This window comes from Homarus americanus, unplaced genomic scaffold (assembly GCF_018991925.1).
Source record: "Homarus americanus isolate GMGI-L3 unplaced genomic scaffold, GMGI_Hamer_2.0 scaffold55399, whole genome shotgun sequence".
NCBI classification, from domain to species: Eukaryota; Metazoa; Arthropoda; class Malacostraca; order Decapoda; family Nephropidae; genus Homarus; species Homarus americanus.
The window spans coordinates 140,001-158,471 of record NW_024750378.1 but is presented as its reverse complement, the minus strand read 5'-3'; the positions used below and the strand labels follow the sequence as shown (position 1 = coordinate 158,471).

General features: G+C 47.5%; 1 protein-coding gene across 7 annotated transcripts in view; it reads left to right on the top strand.

Annotated features, from left to right (window-relative positions):
• Window positions 1–18,471, top strand: part of LOC121854053 (AF4/FMR2 family member 4-like) — a 147,330-nt gene that overhangs the window by 26,476 nt on the left and 102,383 nt on the right. For 3 of the 7 annotated variants that reach the window (XM_042348445.1, XM_042348444.1, XM_042348442.1), the window contains exon 1: window positions 7,209–7,387. The exons of 3 other annotated variants lie outside the window; for them this stretch is intronic. The gene's annotated coding sequence lies outside the window, so the exon portion shown is untranslated. Of the gene's footprint in view, window positions 1–6,462; window positions 6,517–7,208; window positions 7,388–18,471 lie in introns of those variants that run through there. One more of the 7 variants, XM_042348441.1, reaches the window with a different exon arrangement.

Sequence of the window (18,471 nt, the reverse complement as noted above, 5' to 3'; positions counted from 1 at the left end):
ATATTCACTGTTATCATGATAATTGTTATTACCGCTATCTGTTATTACCACTATGTAAGTTATCTTGGCTTAATTATGTCGCGAAATGTCATATATAATTACGAGAGAGAGAGAGAGAGAGAGAGAGAGAGAGAGAGAGAGAGAGAGATTACTAACTGTTTACCCGTGTGGTTTCCGGGGTTCCTCTTCCTCCCTCTCTTCTTCATCCTCTCCTTCTCCCTTCCCCCCCTCCTTCCTCTTCCTTCCCTTAAGGACTGTCACCAAGCTCCTTCACTACACCACGATCAATGAGGCTGTGAATTAATACTTGGTGAACGTGAGGGTGATGAGACGCTCGTGTGTGTGTGTGCGGTGAACAAGTTGTCTTGAATGGTGAGGAAGGGAGGGAGGGTTTGTGAGGGAAGGAAGGGGGTGAGTGAGGCGGAGTGGGTGAGGGAGGGAAGGACGCTGAGGAAATGGGGGATGGAAGGTGGGTGAAGGAGGGAGGGTGGATGTGGGACGGAGGAGGGGGGAGGCAGCAGACACTGGGTCATGGTAATGGCGGTGAAAGTAAGGTGTGGCGAGCCAGGTATTCACTCAGGCAGCCAGGTAGTCACTCAGGCAGTCTGGTAGTCACTCAGACAGCCTGATAGTCACTCAGGCAGCCAGGTATTCACTCAGGCAGCCAGGTAGTCACTCAGGCAGCCAGGTAGTCACTCAGGCAGCCAGGTAGTCACTCAGGCAGTCTGCAGTCACCAGGCAGCCTGATAGTCACCTCAGGCAGCCAGGTGCATTCACCTCAGGCAGCCAGGTGTCACTCAGGCAGCCAGAGTCACCAGGCAGCCAGGTATTCACTCAGGCAGCCAGGTAGTCACTCAGGCAGTCTGGTAGTCACTCAGACAGCCTGATAGTCACTCAGGCAGCCAGGTATTCACTCAGGCAGCCAGGTAGTCACTCAGGCAGCCAGGTAGTCACTCAGGCAGCCAGGTAGTCACTCAGGCAGCCAGGTATTCACTCAGGCAGCCTGGTAGTCACTCAGGCAGCCTGGTAGTCAATCAGGTAGCCAGGTATTCACTCAGGCAGCCTGGTAGTCACTCAGGCAGCCAGGTAGTCACTCAGGCAGCCAGGTAGTCACTCTTCTTCTCCTTTTCCTCCATTTTCCACCTCCCATCCCCCTCTCCTCCCTCCTCCCCTCCTCAACCCCCACCTCAGCTGGCACCATCAGTAGCGTGGCAGCCGTCGGCCCCTCAGGCCACCACCAACTGTTTGCTTGATCACGAACCTTACTGAAGAACTTTACCAAGGACTCACCACTTGCCTCCCTTCTTCTTCCTCTTCCTTTTTCATCTTCCTTCATCCTCCTTCTCTTCTTCCTTCCTTCTTAATCTTCTTTCTTCCTCTTGTTATTCTTTCTTTCTCCTCTCTTCCTTCTTTTATCTTTCCCCTCCTTTCTTCTTACTTCTCTCTCTTCCTACTTTTCTCTCTTCCTCCTTCATCCTCCTTCTCTTACTCCATCCTTTTTAATTTTCTTCCTTCCTCTTTCCTCCCCCCTCCCCTTACCTTCATCTTCTTTCGTTTTCCTCCTCCCCCTCCTCCGTCCTTCGGGTCTGCTTGGGTGTTATAAGACTTGGCACGAACCCTCACTGTTCTCTCTCTCTCTCTTTCTTTCTTCTTTTTCAGGGGACGCAGCGGATATTCTACTACCTGAGAGAGAGAGAGAGAGAGAGAGAGAGAGACATGCAGTAAACAAACGAGTAAAGAATGAGATAATAGAATTGGAGTGGGTGAGGAAGGAAGGAGGAGAGGAGGAGGGGGGGGAGATGACAGGAAGATATGAGGAGGGGGAGGAAAGGCTGGTAAGGGGGAGGGGAGGGAGGGAGGGGAGGAAAGGAAGGAAGGTTGTGAGGATGATTGGGAGATTGAGAGAAAGAGAGAGAGGATGTTGTAGGTCTGACTTACCCGACGCGACTCTGTGGCGACGCAGGAAGTGGTAAGTACAGCCTGTGTATGACGTGAAGGGAGAGAGGAGGGGAGGTAAGGGAGAAAAGAGAGGGAAGAGAGGAATGAATGGGAGGAGAGAGAGAAGGAAGAAAGGAGAGAGGGGGGGGTGGTATTATCACTGTCAGTTAACTATCTGTGTCTACCTGTCGTGTACCTGTGTCCCTGTCGTGTACCTGTGTCTACCTGTCATGCACATGTGTGTACCTGTCGTGTACCTGTGTCTACCTGTTTTGTACCTGTCTACCTGGTGTGTACCTGTGTACCTGTCGTGTGTAACCTGTGTCTACCTGTCGTGTACCTGTGTCTACCTGTCGTGTGTACCTGTGTCTACCTGTCGTGTACCTGTGTCTACTTGGTGTGTACCTGTGTCTACCTTTCGTGTACCTGTGTCTACCTGTCGTGTGTACCTGTGTCTACCTGTCGTGTGTACCTGTGTCTACCTGTCGTGTACCTGTGTCTACCTGTCGTGTACCTGTGTCTACCTGTCGTGTACCTGTGTCTACTTGGTGTGTACCTGTGTCTACCTGTCTTGTACCTGTTTCTACCTGTCTTGTACCTGTTTCTACGTGGCGTGTACTTGGAGTATGACACGTTTACAATAGTAAGTTTAGGTAGGGGATTAGAATACTCAACCTAACCTAACTAACTTTTTTTATATGAACCGTTTGTTTCTTCTTTGTATGTTGTAGGTGGTGTGACGTTTGTTTATTGTTTATCAGTATGCAATAATAATAATAATAATAATAATAATAATAATAATAATAATAATAATATATCCACACGATTAAGAGTGGTTGGGCGAGAATGTTTACTCAATAATGTTAACTGTTATTATACTTGTCACTTCAGCGACACACACACACACCTGCCAGGCACCATGACAGACCTTCACCCTTAAGGTCATAAATTAAATGTCTTAAGGTTCCCAGTGTGCTCTCTCTCTCTCTTACAGTCTAAAACGTCGATTGTCGCAATAAGAGAGAGAGAGAGAGAGAGAGAGAGAGAGAGAGAGAGAGTAGGAAACCAACATTCAGACCAGGACGGAAAAGCGTCATTGTCTGTGTGTGAGTTAGGTGACATTTTACCCTTCCGGTGATGGAGTACTGTTGTGTGTGTGTGTGTGTGTGTGTGTGTGTGTGTGTGTGATATCCATAAATATAATAGGATAACCTTTTCAGAGAACGAATCAATAATCTCCTGGATAACTGCTGTAAACTTGACTTCCGCAGCCTTAAGCCGTTCAGTCCGATAGCTGTGGTACTCTGGGGGATTGATCCTCCTACTCGAGGGGTCAAATCATTGTAATTAAGGTTTAAATCGTACTCAAAGGGTAAAAATAATCCTACATCAAGGCGTTATTTCATACCTGCAGTCCTCAAAGGGGTTAAATCTTCGTACTCAATGGGTTAAGCCATCGTACTCAAGGCGTTAAATCTTCGGACTCAAGGAGTTAAATCATCGTACTCAAGGGGTTAAATATTCGTACTCAGTGGTTAAATCATCGTACTGAAGGGTAAAATCATCGAAATCTGGTTATATCGGACTCAATGGGTTACATTATCGTACTCAATGGGTTAAATAATCGTACTCAATGGGTTAAATAATCGTACTCTGGGTTAAATAATCGTACTCATGGGATTAAATAATCGTACTCAAGGGGTTAAATAATCGTACTCAAGGGGGTTTAAATAATCGTACTCAAGGGGTTAAATCATCGTACTCAAGAGAGAGAGAGTGTGTGTGTGTGTTAAGGGAGGGGGGAGCCAGACCACACACAAGAGCAGAGCCAAGGCAGCAGCAGGAAGAGGGAGGAAATCGTGGTGTGCAAAGGAGGTAAACTATATCCTCCACCCCCCACACACACACACACACACACACACACACACACACACACACACACACACACACACACACACACACACACACCCACCCTTCCTCAAGCCATGACCTGGAGAGAGAGACAGACAGGGGGGAGAAAGAAAGGGGTAGAGAAAGAGAGAGAGATGGATAGTGGTAGCTGTCATAATTACACACATACATTATAAAATATTCCCCCAGCCTTTGTGTGTAAAATTCATTAGTGTATTACTTCCTTATGATTCTCCCCTCTCTCCCTCCCTCACCGCGGACACAATACTCTCTCTCTCTCTTTCTCTCTTCTCTCTCTTCTTCTCTCTCTGGTCCTCTATATTTGCCTTTAATTTACACCTCACGATAATTTCACTCTACACCACCATCACTACTACTACTACTTCCTCCTCCTGGTGTACTCTGTTAACACCTAGTAACTGTCTCATTAACTCAGGTGTTCTTGTTGTCTTCAGTTCACTTGTCGATATTGACTCGACACACGTAACTGACCTGACCTCCTGTGTATGACCCCTTGTCTGTCATGAGGGGCACTACACGGTGACGGGCATCATCAGTACCATCACCTGACTCATGTACCCAGAGGAGACGAAGTTAGTTCCCGTCTTGTTGTAAGAAAATATCTTAACGTCTACTTCAGGGTGTGTAAGTTGCTGCGACACACACACACACACACACACTCACACTCACACTCACTCACTCACACACACACACCGGCCCCTACTACCACCTGAGATCCCCTGTCCGAGAATTGCTGTTCGACACCACAACCGCATCCAGCCCATACGTGCACGAACTGATCGCTATAAGAACAGCCCAGTCCCAACCATTGTAAAAATTATCAATAACATGTAATAAATCAGTGTATTCACTCCCAGTAAACACTGCTCCCTACACTGTCACTATGTTGAAATGAACTGTATTTTGAGCTGATCCCCATCTAAGTTACTATATGTCTTATTTGTGTCACTTATGTCACTTGTATATTATTTGTAATTCGTATCCCATTCCCCAAATATGTAACTGTATATTTTCAGCCTTCTGGCTGCCAAGCCTTTTCAATAAAACCGTTAATTACATATACATATACATACACACACACACACACACACACACACACACTCACACACACACTCACTCACTCACTGCAATTCCCTCACCAAGATTGTATTTCTAAACTTCCTCCCCCAGAGAGAGAGAGAGAGAGAGAGAGAGAGAGAGAGAGAGAGAGAGAGAGAGAGAGAGAGAGAGAGAGAGAAAGAGAGAGAGAGAGAGAGAGAGCCTGCCAGGCACAAAGGACGACGACTGCGGAGCAATGGTGTAAAACAGTGGTGGTAGATATAGTGATGGTCACGGGGTTTTAGTTTTATAGTTAAAGAAGCACTAATTTGATGGTGTGTGTGTGTGTGTGTGTGTGTGTGTGTGTGTGTGTGTGTGTGTGTGTGTAGTTTTTTCTCTCTCTCTCTTCATCTGTTAGGTCGCCCACCCTGCCCTTAATCCTTGTGCTCCTGCCAGCTATTAGTGACGAGGTGTGTTGTATCTCTCACCTGTGTTAGAGAGAGAGAGAGAGAGAGAGAGAGAGAGAGAGAGTTATACCTCCATAATAATGGCCGGGGTTCTTACCTGTCTATTACATGTCAAAATTTGTTTTCATACATTACACATAGTTTACAGTACACCCGTCAGTATACAGTTATTCTCTCTCTGTTGTATATTAAGTTGTATTAATACATCAAGTGAATCTGTATATTCTCCTCCACGTTATACTTTAAGATGTATATTTCTTCACGTTATACACAAATGTATGTCTGCCGCGTCATACACCAGTTAATGTGTGTGTACATAAAACTGGAGGTAACAGTAACTATTGGCCCACACGAGGCAGTCCCGTTTACACCCAACCCCTATCGCTCATAATTATATCCATCCAACCTATGTTTGAAGCTATCCAACGTGCTGAGTTAATGATGATGTTTGGTAACTTGTTCCACTCATCCACTACTCCATTCCCAAACCATTTTTTTCTATCACGCCTAAATCTAAATTTGTCTAATTTAAAACCATTGCTACGAGTTCGCTCCTGGTTGGATAGTGTGAGTACCTTTGTTATATCGCCTTTCTTTAGCCCTGACTTCCATTTATACACCTCTAGCATATCGCCCCTCGGTCTGCGTCTCTCGAGGAAGTGCAAATTAAGATGCTTTAACCTGTCTCTGTACTCAAGGTTCCTAATGCCCGGGATTAGTGTTGTCATTCTCCTCTGAATTCTTTCTAGGGGTTGTATATCCATTATGTAGTACGGTGACCAGAATTGAACTGCGTAATCCAAGTAAGGTCTCACAAGCGCAAGATAAAATTTTAGGATGACCTCGCTAGTCTTGTAACTAACACTCCTTTGTATGAACCCAAGTACTTTGTTAGCCTTGTTTCGAGCAAATACACATTGTTGTCTTAGTTTAAGATTGTTGCTTCATGTTATAGTTTTAAGTATACAACGATGTTTTGTAATGTATGTACTGTTTGTTCCTCAGATCATACACTCAATAATTTTTGTGTGGTGTTATGTGGCGTCATACAGTTTTGGCACTAACGTGTACATGCTTACTTCCACAGGTTGGTATACCCGCACGGTGTCTCCGGGAGGCCACTGGAGGCCGGTACCTCACTGTGAGTAAGAGGCCTTGAGTCACCCCTTCCCCCTACATCCTCCTACCTTCCAACCACCTCCTCCTACCTCCCAACCACCTCCTTCTACCTCCCAACCACCTCCTCCTACCTCCCAACCACCTCCTCCTACCTCCCAACCACCTCCTCCTACCTCCCAACCACCCCCTCCTACCTCCCAACCACCTCCTCCTACCTCCCAACCACCTCCCTCCTACCTCCCAACCACCACCCCCTCCTACCTCCCAACCACTCCTCCTACCTCCCAACCACCCCTCCTACCTCCCAAATCCACCTCCTCCTACCTCCCAACCACCCTCTCCTACCTCCCAACCACCTCCTCCTACCTCCCAACCACCTCCCTCCTACCTCCCAACCACCTCCTCCTACTCCCAACCACCTCCTCCTACCTCCCAACCACCTCCTCCTACCTCCCAACCACCCTCCTCCTACCTCCCAACCACCTCCCTTCCTACTCCCAACCACTCCTCCTTCCTATTCTCCCAACCACTCCCTCCTACTCCTCCCAACCACTCCTCCTTCCTACTTCCTCCCAACCACTCCCCTCCTACCTCCCAACCACCCTCCTACCTCCCAACCACTCCTCCTCACTTCCTCCCAACCACCCTCTACCTCCCAACCACTCCTACCTCCCAACCACCTCCTCCTACCTCCCAACCACCTCCTCCTACCTCCCAACCACCCCCTCCTACCTCCCAACCACCTCCTCCTACCTCCCAACCACCTCCTCCTACCTCCCAACCACCTCCTGGTCATTCAGAAGACTTGATTCATTCAGTGTTAGCAAGTCGTAGTACTCAACCCTCGTGACGTCACAACAACACCACGTCCTTCCTGCCAACACACTCAAGAAGTAAGCCAGAAACTGTGTTGTTTGTTGTAGGTGTAGACAACCCACCTGTCATGGTGTGGTGGTTGGTGTAAACAAGATAGCGAGTGTTGTGGTTGTAGGCGTAGACAATTGTTGTAGGTGTAGACTGGTTGTTGTTAGTGTAGACAATGGTTGATGTAGGTGTAGACAGTGGTTGTTGTAGGTGTAGACAGTGGTTGTTGTAGGTGTAGACAGTGGTTGTCGTAGGTGTAGACAATGGTTGATGTAGATGTAGACAATGGTTGATGTAGGTGTAGACAGTGGTTGTTGTAGGTGTAGACAGTGGTTGTTGTAGGTGTAGACAGTGGTTGTTGTAGGTGTAGACTGGTTGTTGTAGGTGTAGACAGTGGTTGTTGTAGGTGTAGACAGTGGTTGCTGTAGGTGTAGACAGTGGTTGATGTAGGTGTTGACAATGGTTATTGTAGGTGTAGACGACAGTGGTTGTTGTAGGTGTAGACAGTGGTTGATGTAGGTGTAGACAGTGGTTGTTGTAGGTGTAGACAGTGGTTGTTGTAGGTGCTGGACAATGGCTATTGCAGGTGTAGACAGTGGCTGATGCAGGTGTAGACTGGTTGTTGCAGGTGCAGACAGTGGTTGTTGTAGGTTTAGACAATGGTTGATGTAGGTGTTGACAATGGTTATTGTAGGTGCAGACAGTGGGTTGATGGGTGTAGACTGGTTGTTGTAGGTGCAGACAGTGGTTGTTGTAGTAGGTGTAGACAGTGGTTGATGTAGGTGTAGACTTGCTGTTGTAGGTGTAGACAGTGGTTGTTGTAGGTTTAGGACAATGGTTGATGTAGGGTGCAGACTGGCTGATGTAGGTGTAGACAGTGGTTGTTGTAGGTGTAGACAGTGGTTGTTGTAGGTGTAGACAGTGGTTGATGTAGGTGTAGACAGTGGTTGTTGTAGGTGTAGACAGTGGTTGTTGTAGGTGTAGACAGTGGTTGATGTATGTGTAGACAGTGGTTGTTGTAGGTGTAGACAGTGGTTGTTGTAGGTGTAGACAGTGGTTGTTGTAGGTGTAGACAGTGGTTGATGTAGGTGTAGACAGTGGTTGTTGTAGGTGTAGACAGTATTACAGAGGTGCAGACAGTGTTGGATGCAGGTAGACTGGCGTGGTGTGAGACAGTATTGTTGTAGGTGTAGCATATGGTTGATGCAGGTAGACTGGTTGTTGTAGGTGCAGGTGACAGTGGCTGTTGTAGTGTAGACAGTGGTTGTTGTAGGTGTAGACAGTGGTTGTTGTAGGTGTAGACAGTGGTTGATGTAGGTGTAGACAGTGGTTGTTGTAGGTGTAGACAGTGGTTGTTGTAGGTGTAGACAGTGGTTGTTGTAGGTGTAGAAAATACAGGAAAACTAAACCATTATGACTTAAAAGCTGTATAATTTTTATTGTTATTATTATTATTTTTGTTATTATTATTATTATTATTATTATTATTATTATTATTATTATTATTATATTATTATTAATATAAGTATTATTATAAACTCTCTCGGTGTACATTTAGTTACCCAACTGTAGTGAAGGTCAGGTGGGTGTTGTCGCTGGGTGTGTTGGTCTGGGTGATAACAGGGGGGGGGGTGGAGATAACATCAGGTACTGTGAGAAAGATAACACACACACATTATACTTCACCTACCCACTCATCCACTCATGTAGCATCACTCTCTACCCACCCACCCACACCACCCACCCACCAACACCACCCAGCCAGCTCCAGTATGTGTTATTGAACCATTCTTAAGAGATAACCAAAGCAGATGCTGCCCTCACACTTATCTCTCTCAAGTGCCTGATAGTTGCAGCTCTGTCTGTTGTCTGTCAAGTACTTTTGTCTGTTAACATGTGTGTGTGTGTGTGTGTGTGTGTGTGTGAGAGAGAGAGAGAGAACATTGAATATGCGCTGTCAGCGCATTAAATTTGAAGGGGATACGATAAATGAGAGAGAGAGAGACGCCACAAATAACACCGTAACACTCATACATTGCAACACTGCCAAATATTCCAGCGAGGCTTCTACCACAGCGGTTACCTCCTACTACCACACACACACACACACACACACACAACCTAACCTAATCTAACCTTACTCTACCTATCCACTGGGGATCTATATTAGCCGTTCAGTGTTTCGTGGGATTATTCTTCTTCTGAGGAGGAGGAACAAATTTATTGACAAAGCTTGTAATACAGTTTGCCTATTCTGAGTAATTCAGTCAGGTCTTGACACTGAGGGTGGTATCACCGTTCACTGCCACGCAGGACAGATGTTCATACACCAAGAAATACATCATATTCATTAACAGTATATATAGGGTATAATAATAATTAACGGTTTATTGAAAAAGTTCCTCTCAGATAGAGAGGGCACCTCGAGCACTTTCCTCATGTTTACAATTCTGGTTGATTTTGGGCATCCTAGAATGATGAGCATGGCTTCATTTTGCACTACCTCAAGGCTGTGGAGTTGCTTAGGCGGAATAGTCACAAGATGGAGAGCATGAAGTCAACTACAGAACGAATGAAGTGAAGATAGAAAGTACGAGCATGGGTGATGTTAATTCCATAGCCCTTGCCAACAAGGGTTCTGAGGGGTTTAATGCGCTGCAGTAGAAGAGGAGGAGGAGGAGGAGGAGGAAGAGCTACCACCTATAGTAATGGGGTCAAATAAGTCCAGCTGATGATACAGTACATGACACACACACACACACACACACACACACACACACACACACACACACACACACACACACACACACACACACACACACACACACACACACACACACACACACACACACACACACACACACACACACTCTCCTCTCTCTCTCTCTCTCTCTCTCTCTCTCTCAACTGACATACCAGCTGCGTGGGGGAGGAGGTATGCTGGCCAGGTGGAGTGTGGTGGAGGCAGGCACGTGTCTCCTCCCTCCCTCCTTCTCTCCCTCCCTCCTCCCTCCCCCCCTCCTCCCTCTCCCTCCCTCCTCCCTCCCTCCCTCCCTCCCTCCCTCCCTCCCTCCCTCCCTCCCTCCCCGCCACCACCACAGCATGACGCACACCACACCGCCGCCACCATGACCGTGTGTGTGTGTGTGTGTGTGTGTTTTATATGTATGTCAGTGTACAAGTTTGTCTCTCATGACTGCCATAGTGTGGCACACACACACACCACACACACACACACACACACACACACACACACACACACACACACACACACACACACACTACTTCTCCTACTGGTGGTGTAGGGAAGGTCGTAAGACTCTGGACAGCCACCACGGCCGCTGTCTTAATTTAGTCTTACGTAAAATATTCTCTGAACAGGTGTGTGTGTGTGTGTGTGTGTGTGTGTGTGTGTGTGGTGTGTGTGTGTGCGCGCAGAACGCGAGTATATTATGTGTATTCAGGCTTAATCTCCATAACCTGGTGTACCAGCCCCCACTCTTTCCCCTCACCTGCCCTCCCTCTCACCTCTTTCTCTCACCTATCTTCCCCTTCATCCTTCTCACCTATCTTCCCTTCATCCTTCTCACCTGTCTTCCCTTCATCCTTCTCACCTCTTCCCCTCACCTACCCTCTCTCTCCTCACCTCTCCTCCCCTTCATCCTTCCCACCTATCTTCCCTTCATCCTTCTCACCTCTCTTCTCCTTCATCCTTCTCACCTCTCTCCCTCACCTGCCCCTTCTCTCACCTCTTCCCCCCTCACCTCTTCCCCCGCACCTGCCCTCTCTCTCACCTCCTCCCCTTCTTCATCCTTCTCACCTCTCTTCCCTCACCTGCCCTTCTCTCCTCTCACCCTCTTCCCTTCACCTGCCCCTTCTCTCACCTCTCTTCCCCCTCACCTGCCCCTCTCTCTCACCTCTCCCTCCCCTTCATCCTTCTCCCTCACCTCTTCCCCTTCATCCTTCTCTACCTCTTCCCTTCACCTAACCTCCCTCTCATCTGCCCCTATACCATGAGTAACCCACAAGGCTATGGAGGACCCACAAGGCTATGAGTGACCCTCAAGGCCATGGGTGACCCACAGCGATGAGTGACCCACGAGGCTATGGTGACCACAAGGCCATGAGTGACCCACGAGGCCATGAGTGACCCACAAGGCCATGAGACCCACAAGGCCATGAGTGACCCACAAGGCTATGGGTGACCCACAAGGCCATGAGTGACCCACAAGGCTATGAGTGACCCACAAGGCTATGAGTGACCCACGAGGCCATGAGTGACCCACAAGGCCATGGAGTGACCCACAAGGCCATGAGTGACCCACGAGGCCATGAGTGACCCACAAGGCCATGAGTGACCCTTAAGGCCATGAGTGACCCACAAGGCTATGAGTGACCCACAAGGCTATGAGTGACCCACAAGTCCATGAGTGACCCACAAGCGTGACCTCCAACTGCTTGGTCTTGTGACGGTAAATCAATCATGACCTAATTGTGTGTCACCACCTCGCCTCGCCTCGCCTCGCCTCGCCTGCTTGCTTGCTGCTTTGCCCCCTGCCCTGCCCTGCCCTGCCCTGCTCCCTGCCCCTGCCCTGCCCTGCCCTGCCCTGCCCTGCCCCTGCCCTGCCCTGCCCTGCCCCTGCTCCCCTGCCCTGCCCTGCCCTGCTCCCTCTCTCCCACGTCTCAAACACAGATTGTAAAGTTGAATTGAATTGAAACAGTTTATTTAGCCAGAAAACACAGATACAGAGTGATAATAATAATATTAACATGGCTGAGCCAGTTGAGAACCTGAGCTCTCTTTGAGGCACCTGATATATACTATACATTTATCTCAAGGAAGTATTATGTAACATTTAGTATCATCTGGAATAGTACAATAGCATGGTGGTAATAAGAACATCTCATAATGTTACCACGGTTATCATTTCAATATTTATTTTATTTATTTATTATAATTATTATTTTTTATTTATATTATAAGTATACACCTAAATTACAGTGGAATTTAAAAACAGAAATATAATGGGGAGCAGTACAACTTGGGTTGTACAGAACATAAGAAACATAAGAAAATAAGGAGTCTGCAACAGGCCGGTTGGCCTGTGCATGGCAGCTCCTGTCGAGAGTTACTACCACTATCATCCATGAATCTATCTAGCCTCCTTTTAAAACTTTCCAGCGTTCCAGCACTTACTACAAAGTTGCTAAGCTTGTTCCACTCGTCCACCACCCTATTTGTGAACCAGTTCCTTCCTATCTCCCTCCTAAACCTAAACTTATCCAACTTAAATCCGTTCCTCCGAGTCCTATCCTGCTCGGATATTATAAGAACTTTATCTATATCGCCTTTATTGATTCCTTTCACCCACTTTAAATACTTCTATCATATCTCCCCGCACTCTTCGTCTTTCTAGGGAATGCAAGTTTAGTTTCTTTAACCTATCTTGATATGGAAGGTAATAAAGGTTGAGCAAGAGGACAGAACTGTCAGGATTATGTTTAGTTGGCAAATGTGTTTTTTGCAATGATAATTTTTCTATTTACATGATAATTTCTGATACAATGGTATTGATGATACAATAAAAGCAGGTACTGTAAATATAGTAAGTGTTACAAGAAATATTAATACTTAGACAATAGATATTTTTTAAGAGATGATTTAAAGGAAGGGAGCGTAGTCTTTGCTGGGATGGGTGGGGGTAAGTTGTTCCACACCGTCACACTGTGATATTTTATAGAGGTCTGGGACTGAGAGGAGCGCATGGGGGTGGTCTTAGTAGCTCTGGGTGCCTTAAGTTGTATCTCTGATTATTCCGGAACTGGAAATAATTATTGTCAAGCAAGTGATTGACAGATTTGTAAACAAAGAGGGCATAGCAGTAGGTGTTAATATCTTCGAATTTTCTTTCAATTTTACAAAAAGTTATGTTAAGGTAAAGTTTTCCACATACTGAAGTGTATCGCATCTCACACTGACTCATTCCTGCTTCCACTTATATCTTTATTTACACGTCTCCAGGTACACTCCAGGTATATTTGAGGTATACTCTTGGTTTACTTAAATAATACTCCAGGTACACTCCAGGTATATTTGAGGTATACTCCAGGTTTACTTAGGCAATACTCCATATTTATATGACGTAGCTTCATGTTTACTCCAGGTACACTTAAGATACACTCCAGGTTTACTCCAGAACATGGCGTAGGAGCGTTATGATCATATATTGAAGACTTGTGGCCTTTTGGTAAATGTCACGTCCGTGTTGGTGAATGTGTGTGTGGGGCTGCGGTTGGTTGGTTGGTGATGTTGAGTGTTGGTGTGTGTGTGTTGGTGAGTGGTGTTGGTGGTAGTTACAGTGGCTTAGTACAGTGAGTCCAAAGAATCATTTGTATTTCCATTCACGTAACATTACAGCACCTCACACTGTACGATATTTTATCAGTACTGTGTTGCAAAATAACTGTGGTGCACCAAATTGCATGACTTAGTGTACAGTATGTTGCGCATATTGCATTACTAAGGAGTTTGCTGCGCATGTTGCATCACCTGGTGTATGTTGCCTTCACAGCATCAGGAAGTAAACACGACGTGAACTCCTGCTGACACACACACACACACACACACACACACACAGAACAGTGAGTGTGTGTGTGGTGCGGCCTTGACCACGCTGCCAGACACAAGAGGTGGCAATGATATTTTTAATACTTAATACTCAGTGTACTCGGGAGCTGTGGTGGTGTGTGGACAATGATGTATTATAACCAACTCCCCGCCACTGTGTTTGTAGAGTCATACAAAGGGCGATTCTCCGTCTATATTGGAAAAAACAAAGATGGCCGCCTTTTATGTTGTCCACAAGAATGATGAAGCAATCATCTGAGTTTATCTGTCTGTTGTGTGTCTTCCCACTGTCATATTGGTTATAATGTATACCTCAGGTAATGTTCCAATATGGTGGCCACTACAGTATGGTCCAGTGTTGTTCCTTGGGTGGAGGTGTTGTTAAATCATCTGTTTCTTTACCTGGACCAGCTGATGACGTGTGTCTGTTTACCTGGACCAGCTGATGACGTGTGTCTGTTTACTGGACCAGTTGATGACGTGTGTCTGTTTACCTGGACCATTGATGATGTGTGTCTGTTTACCTGGACCGCTGATGACGTGTGTCTGTTTACCTGGACCAGCTGATGACGTGTCTGTTGCCTGGACAGCTGATGACGTGTGTCTGTTTACCTGGACCAGCTGAAGACGTGTGTTTGTTTACCTGGACCAGCTGATGACGTGTGTCTGTTTACCTGGACCGCTGATGACGTGTGTTTTTTTACCTGGACCAGCTGATGACGTGTGTCTGTTTACCTGGACAGCTGATGACGTGTGTCTGTTTACCTGGACCAGCTGAAGACGTGTGTTTGTTTCCTGGACCAGCTGATGACGTGTGTCTGTTTACTGGACCAGCTATGACGTGTGTTTGTTTACCTGGACCAGCTGATGACGTGTGTCTGTTTACCTGGACCAGCTGATGACATGTGTTTGTTTACTGGACCAGCTGATGACGTGTGTCTGTTTACCTGGACCAGCTGATGACGTGTGTCTGTTTACCTGGACCAGCTGATGACGTGTGTCTGTTTACCTGGACCAGCTGATGACATGTGTTTGTTTACCTGGACCAGCTGATGACGTGTGTCTGTTACCTGGACCAGCTGATGACGTGTGTCTGTTTACCTGGACCAGCTGATGACATGTGTTTGTTTACCTGGACCAGCTGATGACGTGTGTTTGTTTACCTGGACCAGCTGATGACATGTGTTTGTTTACCTGGACCAGCTGATGACGTGTGTTTGTTTACCTGGACCAGCTGATGACATGTGTTTGTTTACCTGGACCAGCTGATGACGTGTGTTTTTTTACCTGGACCAGCTGAAGACATGTGTTTGTTTACCTGGACCAGCTGATGACGTGTGTTTGTTTACCTGGACCAGCTGATGACGTGTGTTTGTTTACCTGGACCAGCTGATGACGTGTGTTTGTTACCTGGACGCTGATGACGTGTGTTTGTTTACCTGGACCAGCTGAAGAATGTGTTTGTTTACTGGACGCCAGAAGACATGTTTGTACCTGGACCAGCTGATGACGTGTGTTTGTTTACCAGGGCCAGCTGATGACGTGTGTTTGTTTACCTGGACCAGTGATGACGTGTGTTTGTTTACCAGGGCCAGCTGATGACGGTGTCTGTTTACCTGGACCAGCTGATGACATGTGTTTGTTTGCCTGGACCAGCTGATGACGTGTTTGTTTGCCTGGATCAGCTGATGGCTCGGTATTTGTTTACCTGAACCACCTGATGACACGTTTTTGTTACCTGGACCAGCTGATGACACGTGTTTGTTTGCCTGGACCAGCTGAGGACACGTGTTTGTTTGCTTGTACCAGCTGAGGACACGTGTTTGTTTACATGGACCAGCTGAGGACACGTGTTTGTTTGCCTGTACCAGCTGAGGACACGTGTTTGTTTACATGGACCAGCTGAGGACACGTGTTTGTTTGCCTGTACCAGCTGAGACACGTGTTTGTTTACATGGACCAGCTGAGGCCACGTGTTTGTTTTCCTGTACCAGCTGAGGACACGTGTTTGTTTACCTGGACCAGCTGAGGAACGTGTTTGCTTACCTGGACCAGCTGAGGACACGTGTGCTCTATACCAGCTGAGGACACGTGTTTGTTTGCCTGTACCACCTGAGAACACGTGTTTGTTTACCTGGACCAGCTGAGGACACGTGTTTGTTTACCTGGACCAGCTGAGGACACGTGTTTGTTTGCCTGGACCAGCTGAGGACACGTGTTTGTTTACATGGACCAGCTGAGGCCACGTGTTTGTTGCCTGTACCAGCTGATGACACGTGTTTGTTTGCCTGTACCAGCTGATGACATGGGTGTGTTTGTTGTTACCTGGTGGAGGGAAGATTGGGGAATTAGCGGGGAGAGGGGAAGATTGGTGGGGAAGAGAGGAATTGGTGGGGAGAGAGGGGAAGATTGGTGGGGAAGAGAGGGGATGGTGGGGAGGGGGAAGATTGGAGGGCGGGAGATTGGGGTGTGGTGGGGGAAGAGTGTAGAAGCCAAAAGATTGAAGTGGAGGTAGGTGAAGGGGGGGAGGAGGAGGAGGAGGAGGAGGAGGAGAGGTGAGGAGGAGGAGAAAAGGAGGGGTATGGAGGAGGAGGAGGAGGAGGAGAGGTGATAAGAAGATGAGGAGGAGAGGTGAGGAGAAGAAGGAGGAAGGGGTGATGAGAGGAGGTGGGGAGATGATGAGAGGAGGAGGTGGAAAGAGAGGAGAGGGAGAGGGAGGGAAGGAGTAATAAGAGGAAGAGGTAATGAGAAGAGGGGGAGGAAGGGCAGTGAGAGGAGGAGGAAGAGGAGAGTGGGAAAAAGTCAGCAGGTAGACCAGGTAAATTGTCGGGGAATTACCGGTAAACGAGTACAAGGTGAACTTCTCCCCCACACACCTGAATGACGTCACGGCCTTGTGTACTATGACGTCACGCTCTCCGCACCACCATGTTATGACGTTACGACCTCCCCCTGACCACCATGTTATGACGTTACGACCTCTCCCTGACCACCATGTTATGACGTTACGACCTCTCCCTGACCACCATGTTATGACGTTACGACCACCCCTGACCACCATGTTATGACGTTACGACCTCCCCTGACCACCATGTTATGACGTTACGACCTTCCCTGACCACCATGTTATGACGTTACGACCTCTCTGACCACCATGTTATGACGTTACGACCTCCCCTGACCACCATGTTATGACGTTACGACCTCCCCTGACCACCATGTTATGACGTTACGACCTCCCCTGACCACCATGTTATGACGTTACGACCTCCCCTGACCACCATGTTATGACGTTACGACCTCCCCTGACCACCATGTTATGACGTTACGACCTCCCCCTGACCACCATGTTATGACGTTACGACCTCCCCTGACCACCATTTTATGACGTTGACCTCCCCTGACCACCATGTTATGACGTTACGGCCTCTCCCTGACCACCATGTTATGACGTTACGGCCTCCTGACCACCATGTTATGACGTTACGGCCTCTCCTGACCACCATGTTATGACGTTACGGCCTCTCCTGACCACCATGTTATGACGTTACGACCTCCCCCGAGCCACCATGTTATGACGTTACGGCCTCTGACCCATGTTGTGTGACGTTACGGCCTCTCCCTGACCACCATGTTATGACGTCACTCGTATCTATTAAGTAAAACAAGAAGATAGATACAAGTACAGTATAGTAGAGAGAAGTCACCTCACTAGTAGTAAACAAACAGACATCATCTCTCACCATCTCGTTTTAACACACCGAGTGAGGGAATAATGTGGCAGCTTCTTTCATTCATTCACAAAAAGTTCATTCATTATTTTCCCTCATTGTTGAGGCAAAGTATTCCTGGTTTATTGAGAAACAGGCAACACAGCCTCAGGCAACACAGCCTCAAACACAGCCTCAGACAACACAGCCTCCAGACAACACAGCCTCAGACAACACAGCCTCAGACAACACAGCCTCAGACAACACAGCCTCAGACAACACAGCCTCAGACAACACAGCCTCAGACAACACAGCCTCAGACAACAACAACACAGCCTCAGGCAACACAGCCTCAAACAACACAGCCTCAGACAACACAGCCTCAGACAACACAGCCTCAGACAACACAGCCTCCAGACAACACAGCCTCAGACAACACAGCCAAAGACAACACAGCCTCAGGCAACACAGCCTCAGACAACACAGCCTCAGACAACACAGCCTCAGACAACACAGCCTCAGACAACACAGCCTCAGGTAACACAGCCTCAGACAACACAGCCTCAGGCAACACAGCCTCAGACAACACAGCCTCAGACAACAGCCCAGCGCCTCAGACAACACAGCCTCCAGACAACACAGCCTCAGACAACACAGCCTCAGACAACACAGCCTCAGACAACACAGCCTCGACAACACAGCCTCAGACAACACAGCCTCCAGACAACACAGCCAAAGACAACACAGCCTCAGACAACACAGCCTCAGGCAACAC